Source organism: Polistes canadensis, unplaced genomic scaffold, assembly GCF_001313835.1.
Source record: "Polistes canadensis isolate GaletaPanama2010 unplaced genomic scaffold, ASM131383v1 scaffold_4, whole genome shotgun sequence".
NCBI classification, from domain to species: Eukaryota; Metazoa; Arthropoda; class Insecta; order Hymenoptera; family Vespidae; genus Polistes; species Polistes canadensis.
This window is the reverse complement of record NW_014569551.1, coordinates 2,237,691-2,248,549: the sequence shown is the minus strand read 5'-3', so window position 1 is coordinate 2,248,549 and position 10,859 is coordinate 2,237,691.

The following is a 10,859-nucleotide window of genomic DNA, read 5'->3' as shown; positions in this document are numbered from 1 at the left end:
GGGTTCCACGAGTAACGATAAATAATGATGATGAAGAATAATAAGAAAATGAAAATAAAGAAAGAGACAGATCGATGATAACGATATCGATGATGATTACGATGATGATGATGATAATAATGATGATGATGATGATGATGATGATGAATTATGATTGTCGAATGCGAGGCATAGGAGCGAATCTACGTTTCATATAAAATTTGCATTAGATTTTTTTTTCTTTTTAGGATGGGGTGAGGATGGGGAGGGATAAAGGGAAACAAACAAACAAATCAACAAAACAATTCTATATTTTTTGATCAGGAGATTCTCCTAAAAGGAACGATGTCTTTTTTAAAAAAAAAAAAAAAAAAAAAAAAACAAAAAAACAAAAAAAAACAATACAAAAAATAAGATATCGTTCGTCAATAATTATTTCGCGTAATTAGTTATCGCAGTTATGAAATTCGGATATATTTGGATAGAAATAAAATATTATAAAGGCATTCCTGTCGGGGTTTTCTCGTTATTTTTTTTTTCGTACGATATACGATGATCGGTTGGACCAATGGGGTGATAATATTAATTAGTGACGGGTTTTTAAATCAAAGTTTGAAAAATGAAAGAAAAGAAATCAAAGTTTCGGGCGGGCTTATAATAAAGAAACTTTTTTAAAAAATATACGAGGAGTGCAATGAAAAAAATAGTAATGACATTAGGGGACGTAGATATCGCGAATCCGCTTTTCCTCGCTTAACGATTTAAATGACGACAAATAGAAGGAGGAATATCGGATATAGAGAAATATAAGGAGGTAGAAGGAAAGAAAAATATGATTTAAAAAAGGTAACACGGAGGAAAACGAATAAGAACGTGAGAAACGGTGGTTAAAGATTTGAAGAAAGAAGAAAAGGGACAAGGGAAAAAGGAAGAACGATCCATGCACTCATCTCATGACACTATTTTAAGAAAGAATTTAAAAGGAAAAAAAGAAAAGAAACACAAAAAGGGGGATAAAAAATAAACCACAAAAGATAACAAAGAAATAAACGAAAGAAGAAGAAGAAGAAGAAGGAGAAGGGGAAGAAAGAAAAGAAAAAAGAAAAGTAAGAAAAAATAAAAGCAAGCGTAACGACTGAAAGACTTTAGGCTGTATATAAAGTATAAGGCATGTATGTTTGGTGTTTTAAAAAAATGCAAAAATTCCTTATTAAACGAAAAAAAAAGTTATTACCCTTTATGCGAAAAAAAGTAAACAATGTAAACAAGACTACTCTCTCGGTGTTTTTTGGAACTAAACTTAAATAAAATAAAAAAATTTGTCCTATTTAAAGGGAAAATTAAACCAAGTATAAAATGAATAAGGCGTGAGAATAAATGATGTAATTTCTCCGATGGAAAAAAAGTTAAAAGTAAAAAATAAAAGTAAAAGTAAAATAAATACGCGAAAAAAAAACGTCAAGTTATTGAGTGTAAACGTTAAGGTCTTCTTTAGGGTTAAAAAAAAAAGCGATAACACAAAATGGTAAAATGAAAAAAAATGGCGAAGTAAGTCACAAGCACTAGTCACGATCGTGTGTAAAATTTTTGGGGGGGGAAAAAAAAAAAATATATATATATACCTTCCTTCGCGCTATCACTGTATCCACAAAAAAAAAAAACAATCCCGACGCGATGCACGTCCTGTTTTTCTTTCTTTTTGCAAAGTTGACGTTCCTTATTCGTCACCCCTCCTTCCCCTTTTGCTCCATCTCCCGGAACTTAACTTAATTTGGTCCTATAGAAAAAAAAAAGAAAAAGAAAAAAAGAAAAAATGAGGAAATTTGTTAAAATTCCAAGCATCATTGTGTTACATCACGAAAAGTTTCGTTAACGTTAGCAAGGAAGCCCTCGTTGCTAGCTAGCCCGTTCCCGTCATCTTTCAAGGCATTCATCGTCATCCATTTTCCCCTCATCATCATCCCTGATCACCCCTTGATCACCCCTCGTCCCCAGCACCCTCCTCGTTCCCCTCGTCCAAGCTGCCTCCCGGCATCGCCGCGAGTACATTGCTACCATCACCGTCATCAATCACCACCGTCTCGCTATCGTGCCCAGAAGGAAAAAAAAGCAAAACTACAGACCCTTTATAATAATAATAAAAAAAGAAAAAAAAAAAAAAGAAGCAGATTTATCGTTAGATGTGAAAGAAAGAAAGAAAGAGAGAGAGAGAGAGAGAGAGAGAGAAAGGAGGTGGTTGAATGAAAGAAGAAAAACAAAAAAAAGGAAAAACAAGAAAAAACCATTTCAAACGCCGCAAAAAACTAATTATTTATCGTGAGGATGATTGTAAACGTGCGTGTACCGCTAATGATTGTCGTTAAAATTCACAATTACGGTTTACGAAAAAAAAAAAAAATAAATAAATAAATAATAATAATAATAATAATAATAGTCGCGACGTGTCGTTCGGTGCAATCTATATCGACAGTTGGATCCCGTGATCCTCGTCCCGCGATACTAAACAAAAATTATGCTCCTAATACCTGTGTTATTTTACTTATTTCTTCTTTTAAATTCCTATTACTTCTTTTAATTCGTGCAACTAGCTGATAGAATTTTTATTCCTTTTTTTTCCTTCATCCTTCGAACGTTCTTTTCTTTATTTTTTTTTTACGCAAATTAAAGACAATTTGAAGAATATGAAAGTAAGAAAGCGTCTAATCGAAATTATTCCCGAATAATTCATTCCTTTTCTTTTCTATTTTTTTTTAATTTGTATCTTTTAATAATTCGTTGTATTGCACGATCGTCGATTAATATATTTTTCGGAGGAGATGGCCGAAAGAGTAGGATTCAAAATACTAATTCGAATAAATCATTCGTTAACACGTGTAAATCCACCGGTAAGAGATCTGCTGTTTAATTGAAAAAACTAGAATGGCGATATATACATATATATATATATACATATATATGTATATGCGGTAAAGAATAGAAAAAAATTGTCTGAAAGTGAAATTTTGTCAAACTTCCGGTCGTCTCTTCCACCATCGCGGGCGATGCGGTATTACGATGATATCCGACGAGAGACGGATTGGTCGAAAACGGGGAGGAGAAAAGAAAGAAATCTTTAAGAATTAAAAAGAGGATATATTATATTAAAATATCTGTGATGTAAAAAGTAACAAAATTTTGATGTATATTTTTCACAAATTATTGTAACCAGCTAGTGTATATGTGTAAGGATATAAACAAGAAAAAAAAATAATACTATTATATAATTACGGTGTGCGGGAAAAAGAAAATGATAATGCGAGGGATTAAAAGAAAAGAAAGAAAAGAAAGAAATAAAGTAAGGGTGAGAAAGAGAGAGAGAGAGAGAGAGAGAGAGAGAGTATGAACGAGAGAGAGAGAGATAGAGAGAGAGAGAGAAAAAGAGAGATTGTGCGAAAGAGAGAGAGAGAGAGAGAACGAAAAGATAGATAGATAGAATGATAAAAAGAGAAGGGAAGTTTAAGGGTTGGAAGCCGCGATATAACGCGAAAATTACGTTGGTCCACACCGGTGGTCAGACGGGACCAAGATGGCGGGCACTGCTCGGAAAACAGTCGGACTCAAAGATTCCAGTTATCTTTTTGCCCACCCACCCCCTTTTCTATTTTCCTTTTCTTTTTCGTTCGATCGTTCCGCGCGTTCAAAAGAGAAAGGTAAAACGAAAGAAGAATGAAAAAAAAAGAAAAAAAAAAAAAAAAACAAAACCAAAACCCGAAAAGAAAATTATGTACGGCGGGCTCTTCGTTCTTTTCCTTCGATCGTGTCGACTCGATTAATTTGTCAAAAACCAAAATCTTTTTCATTATTATTATTCTTATTCTTATTATTCAGGGAAATACAAATATATATATATATATAAATAAATAAATAAATAATGTAATATTTGGAGGTGTGTCGTTTTCGAATCGTAAGATCGACGAAGGAAAAGACACGGATTTTTTCATTTAATAAATAAACCGGAAGATTTGGTCCGATTGGCCCTGTAACGACTCGATGTTAGCTACCTCACAGTATCGTCGTACGTTTGGTACATGGTTCGAAAGAAAAGATTTATGTATGTGTGTCTCTTCGTGCATAAAGAGATTAAGAATGATCCTTGAATAATCTATGAATAATTCTCGTATTTCCAAAGTAGAATCGTATAATTAGTATTCGAATCGAATTGGTAATTAGAAGTCTAGATCTAATCTTTTTCCCGAAAGAACAGAAAAAAAAGAAAAAAGAAAAGAAAAAAGAAAAAAAGGAAAAAAAAAAAAAAGAATCTCTTTGAATAAGAAGGTAAAAAATCTCTCGAAGAAAAATCCTTCCTACTATTTTTTAATAATAACAACCCGGTAAATAAGTAATATGAAAATCGGACATTTTTCCACGAAGATGATGAATATTTTTCTAAAATCAAAAATAAAAGAATATGAAAGAAAATGAATGCAAAACGAAGAAAAAAAAAAAATAAAAAGAAAAAAAAAACGGTCAATCTTTTTAGTCTCTTTCGAAGGAGGACACGCTGGTTTATTGTCGACGGTGATTCGTATGTAAATGGTCTAAACAGTTCCAAATTGTGCCTAAGTTTCGGGGTTACGTTTTTACTACAGGATAAAAGCGCGGAAACGTTTAGTTTCGAACTAACTCGACCGACGGCGAAACGGTGAACGCGACATGAGAATATAATAATAATAATAAAAGTAAAGAAAAGAAAAGTATTAAAATAGAAAGGAAGAAAGAAAGAAAGAATAGAGTAAAACGAAGGGAATGCTACGATGATTACCTCCGATAAAACGTTCCAGGGCCGTCCGGCCGCCATCTTGCGTTCAATTTTACGTTCCGTTTTGTCGAATAAGTGCAATTAGGTACACATAACATAACGCTCACACCGATACACTCGCGATTAACACACAATGTTACAACCATACACTTGATAATACGTACGCCAGGCACACACACACAATATACACGCGCACTCACGTACACACAAGAAAAACACACACACACACTCTAAACATATTTTTAAACATACGTTAAAATGAAAATCTGAAATAAAAACGAACTGTTACGCGCTAGGTTACCATTTTTTAAATTCTATTTTCAATTCACGCATTCTCGAATGTTGGGATTTTCGTGATCAACGAAGAGCTGGCCTGTCGTTCATTATTGTATAGGAACGCGCGTTTGATGAGAAACACGTTTAACACACCCACACACATATATATATATATATACACACACACATACACACCGACATTTATACAGCATCATACATCACGCATACACATTCACGTCACAAGTGAAACCGACGTCGATTCGAACAAAAGATAAAACCTTGCATTCTTTTTTCTCTATGTGAGTGTGTTTGTTTTTTTCTTCCTTCGAATTTTGACTAAGTCGATGTGATATTAGATCCTTACATTTGTCTAAACTCGACGAAAAAGCAACCACAAAAATTCGATTTATTCTAAATTTATTGATCATTGGGGTAAGCTTCGTGAAAGTCTAAATCTTTTATCGAATAACTTTGAACTTACATTATTTGACATAATTTTTCGACTAACATTCGAAGGAACAAAAAAGACGAATCAAGGTTTTAAAGCATACCCGAACCAAACGTAGAAGAAGAAGAAGAAGAAGAAGAAGAAGGAAGATGGTGGTCTCCTCGATCGATCAAAAACTTGGTACCTTCCTGATTGGCTTTAATATGCTCGTAATCCGTAGGTTTTAGTCATGTAATGACTCTAAAGTAAAGAAGATGAAGAAGAAGAAGGAGATACAAAAAGTATTCAAGAAAAAAATATATTTAAAGAAAAAAAATTAAGAGAGAGTGTGTGTGAGAGAAAGAGAGAGCGAAAGAGAGAGAGAGAGAGAGAGAGAGAGAGAGTGATAGAGAGAAAGAGAGAGGGAGGAAAATGTCGAATACTCTCGGGCGAGTTCGGCAATTTATGTATACGCTGATCGATTCGAAAAAAAATGGAGACGAAGAAGATAAGATAATTTAAAAAAAGGGGGGGGAAAAAAAAGGAGAAAATTAGGCGAAAAACGACCGATTTGTGTTCAAACGAGGGGTATGCTCTACTATCGAAACGAGTTTAGTATGATTCGTTTCGACGTCGGTTCGAGAAAAATAATAATAATAATAAATTAACAAGGAAAAAAAAAAAAAGAAAAAGAAAAAAAACATAATAATTCTATTATAAGAGATAATAAACGACGAAGAAAAATCGGTAGTAGATTTCACACAGCGCGATTAAATAATGGCATTGATGATTTGGGAAGTCCGAAAAAAAAAGTAAAGAAGAAAGAAAGAAAGAAAGAAAGAAAGAAAGAAAATAAATAAAATAGCAGAAAAGAAAACAAAAAATTACGCGCCCCCTCCGACCGGACGAATTTGCAAAATCCTCCTCGTATCGCGACTGCTTGAAAGATTTCTTTGCGAAGCTTGCGTGCGATTTGGCTTTTTAATCCGCGATTAGAATTACGACGGACCTCTTTTCTTTTATTTACTTTCTTCGTTTGTTCGAATCAATTTTTTTGGTTGACTCATATTTAAATAGAAAAGAAAATGATAGGATTTGAGATATTATTGATTAAAACGAACAGAAAAAAAGATGTTGAATATATTTGTAGAAGAAAATCGATGTAAATTGTATTAGATATGATATATTGTTATAATTGGATGTAAAAATGTTTATTAAAAGGTTGACAAAAAAAAAAAGAAAGGATAATAATTAATTTAACGATAAATGTTAATGTCAAAGAAATCGAGGAGGTCGTAGTTCACGTCGGAAAAAGCCGTTATTCGTCCATCAAAAGGTGATGTATTCTTTAAAGTACAATTACGTCTTGTTCCATATATACGAATCGAAATTACTTTCATGTTCCTATTTCGACGTTTAAGAGAAAACAATGCGAATCGTCGATTCTGTTCGCTGTGTATCGGGCTATGGTGTCCTTGATAAGAGTCGCTGATCTCACTTTTTGCTAACGACCGGTCGGAGATGATTTACGCGTATATCGGCAATCCCTAGGTAGTGGGTAAGCCTAGTGAAACTTTTTGAAAAAAAAAAAAAATACTAGTAGGGAAAGAATTGTGAAAGAAGATGACGAAGAAGATTTAATGATGAAGAAGAAGGAAAAGAGATTAAATTTAAATTAAAATTAAAATTAAAAATAAAAATATTAGAGATAAATGGCGCTGGTACTACATGACGCGGTGTGTTAGCGGCGTAAATTGGTAGTACTCGTAGTTTTTGCGCTTTAGTCGTTTGTATATCGTGTTCTTTTTCTAATATTATCACTATATCAGCCCGATCTCGGCGTGCAATCACTCAATATATTCAAACAAATATTTTATAAATATAAAGGAAAGAAAAGAAATAATTGATAAAGAAAGAAAGAAAGAAAGAAAGAAAGAGAAAAAGGTTAAAGTAAAGGGTGGGTGATTGGTTAAAAAGGTAAAGTAAAATTTGGTATAATTCATTCCCTGTCGCGTTCTAACAAATCTAATATATATAATATAATGTATAATGTAAAATATTATTTTCGTTAATAATCGTATATGAATACGAGTCCTTCGTTAAAAAATCGTCAGATCAAATGAATATTTCTGCCTTCGTATATCTTTTCGTTTTATTCAATTATAAAATGAAAGGACTCTATAACGTATACTTTGATCATTTTATCAACTAGATAACAATTTTTACTTGTCTCAAATGCGAGGATATTTAAATATAAATATTATATAAATAATAATAATAATAAATAATAATGATAATAATAATAATAATAATAAAGTATATCATATTAAACAAAACAACAAATCGACCGGGATTTCTATGTACGACCAACTACTAACGTTACGGACCAAGTACGCTGAAGTTCTGGTTTAATCGAATCAAAAAAAAATAAAAACGGTAAAAAATGTAGAAGAAGAGTACGATGAAAAGGGATGAATAATAACAGAGAAACGACAGGGAAAAGAGAAACGACGAGATGTGCATGATACTCGTAAAAAAAATAAAATGAGAACGGGGGTGTATAAACGAAAGAAAAGTACATAAAAAAACAAAACAACAAAAAAAAAGAATAAAATTACATTCCACGGTGGATACAAGCTTCTTTCTTTCTTTCTTTCTTCATGATACGAAAAGATTGAGTATACATACGCATTAACAGCCACGTTACTTGGAAAATGTACGACACATGTGTGTATGCGCGGCGAGGTCGGACCATTCGTACGCCAGGAACGATTTTTAAAGTTAAAAAATATAACTCCGAATCGAGGAGAGTAAATAAATTATTAATGCGAGTAAAAACCACTCTCAGATATCTCCGAACATTCCTCTTTCGAGAAAAAACATAAACTAAAACACACAGATGCACACACACACACACGCACGCAAGAAAATACAACCAACAACAACAACAACAAGAAAAACAAAATTAATTAAAACGAACAATAAAACTAATCGCCAGCTACTATAAAAGCCAGCGACGACAGTTTCACACACGAGACAAATTTTTCGGCAACAAGTTGATATATATTAAACGCAAATAAATAAATAAATAATAATTTATACACACACCAGGATACACACACAATATGACGTACATGAGAAAAATTTTTTTATATAGGAGAGAGAAAAGATAAAAAATAGAAAAAGAAAAAAAATCAAAAAAAGAAATAGAAAGAAAAGAATGGAAAATGAATGCTAGAGAGAGAGAGAGAGAGAGAGAGAGAGAGAGAGAGAGATGGTTAGATATAGAGAAAGAGGAAACAATATTTGCTATACGTCAGAAATCACCCTCCCTTCGGACAACAAGCCCTGCTCCCTCCGTCGGCAAACGCTTTTGCGTAGATCCGCTAAGCGCGAAAATGAAATTTAACGATAATAATATAATAATAATAATAATAGGGAAATGAATTAAAATGAATAATAATTTTTAAAAATCTTCCACGCAATTTGCATGCACGAATTTATAATGCGTGATATTTAAAGAAAAGGATAAAACAATAAAAAATAAAAAAGCACAAAAAAATAATATAACATAAAATAAAATAAAATAAAATAAAATAAAAGTAAATAAAGTAAATAAATAATATTAAAAAAATAAAAATACGGCAAAAATGTAAAAACAACCAACAACTACAACCAACAACAACACATAGGTACAAATGGTACACATACGCAGTCTGCTCTCTACATAAATACCGCTGCAAGTGTTATTGCAGCTTCCCGATACCAGGTCGTCTCCTTACAGTTAAAGGTGGACCATATTGCTCGCCCATCCTTCATTTGCATTGTCCTTATCCGAAAGGAGGAAAATGTAAAAGGAAAATGAAAATACTCTTTTCACCGTCTCACTATGATCCTTTCCCTCCACCTTGTCTCAATGCAACTTTAATCTATCTTTATCCTATATATATATATCTAATTCCACCTTTCGAATAAGGATATTGTAATTTTTGGATCATGCGAGTATTCAGTGTCCACCCGTGTCTTTCGGGTTGCATACTCGCCCGAACACGAGGAACATAAACTAACCGGCAACAACACAACGCTAACAATAGCGACAATAGACGTTTTCTCTAATAAGAAGAAAATCATTTTTCGGTGAATCGAAAGTCGCGCGCATGTGTCGCATCATCATCCGATCGTAAATAACGCATTATTCTAATAACGCATGCAAGCACGCATGCATGCATGCATGCATGCGAAGACACACACACACAAGTTGTTTTTTCGATAGATGAGATCCTCCGTTTAATTTTGTAATAACTTTCATACAATTTCTTCGGATTCATACACGTATATTAATACATATAAATACACATATACCTGCACATACACACACGCATATGCATACGTATATGTATGTAAAAAAAAAAAAAATAAAAAAAACTGTATTATTATCTTCGTTCTATTATACTTCTATATATGTAATATCTATTACTACCTTTCTCTTTCTACCAACACTGTCATCCCTTTTTCTATGTATACTTAAATAACAATTACATATTTTCTATTTGAAAAGAAAAAGAAAAGAAAAAAAATACAGATGAAATATTTTTTCCTTCGATCGTAGAACGCGAATGCGAACGCGAATGCGAACGCGAACGCGAACGCGAGGATCTCTTAAAATGTTGTTAGTGAATTTTGTGTGAATGATCAACAAAGGATGCGACGATTAGGCGCGACTAGAACACCGAAAATCGTGGTGCCGTGCCACATAACCATGAATCTAGAAAATACGGTAAAAAAGAAACAAAAAGAAAATATACACTTAAAAAGCAAAACCTCTGATCTAAATGATGAAAAAATAAAGGAAAGGAAGAAAGGTAATGCGTTTAAAAGTAATGATGATGATAAGAAAAAAAATAATATAATAAAAAATAAAAATAAATATAAAAGTAAAATAAAATAAAACGTTAAGAAAGCGTAATAAAAAGAGGAGAAGAAAAGAAAAACTAATGGAGGAAGATAAAAACGAAAAAAACACGACAAAAATGATAAAAAAAAAAAAAGCGTAAAAAGTAAAGGTAAAACTAATAATAAATCTCTCTACGTCTGTAATAATTAATTAAATATATCTCCGATGCAGTGATTTAATGCGAAACGCAGTTGCCACGAAGAGCAATGCAATGCAATGCAAAGGATCCGTGCCGATTTTTTGTTGAGAGTGTTCGTACGATGTCCTCGGTCTTCTTTAAAGGCTCGCACACATGCTCTTGATATTTCGGACATAGGCCCCCCTTCAAATCAAAACCCGCAGTCAGCACAGATGAAACATTTTAAGCAAACAAAAATCGATATATATATATATATTTATATATATACATATATATAATATATATA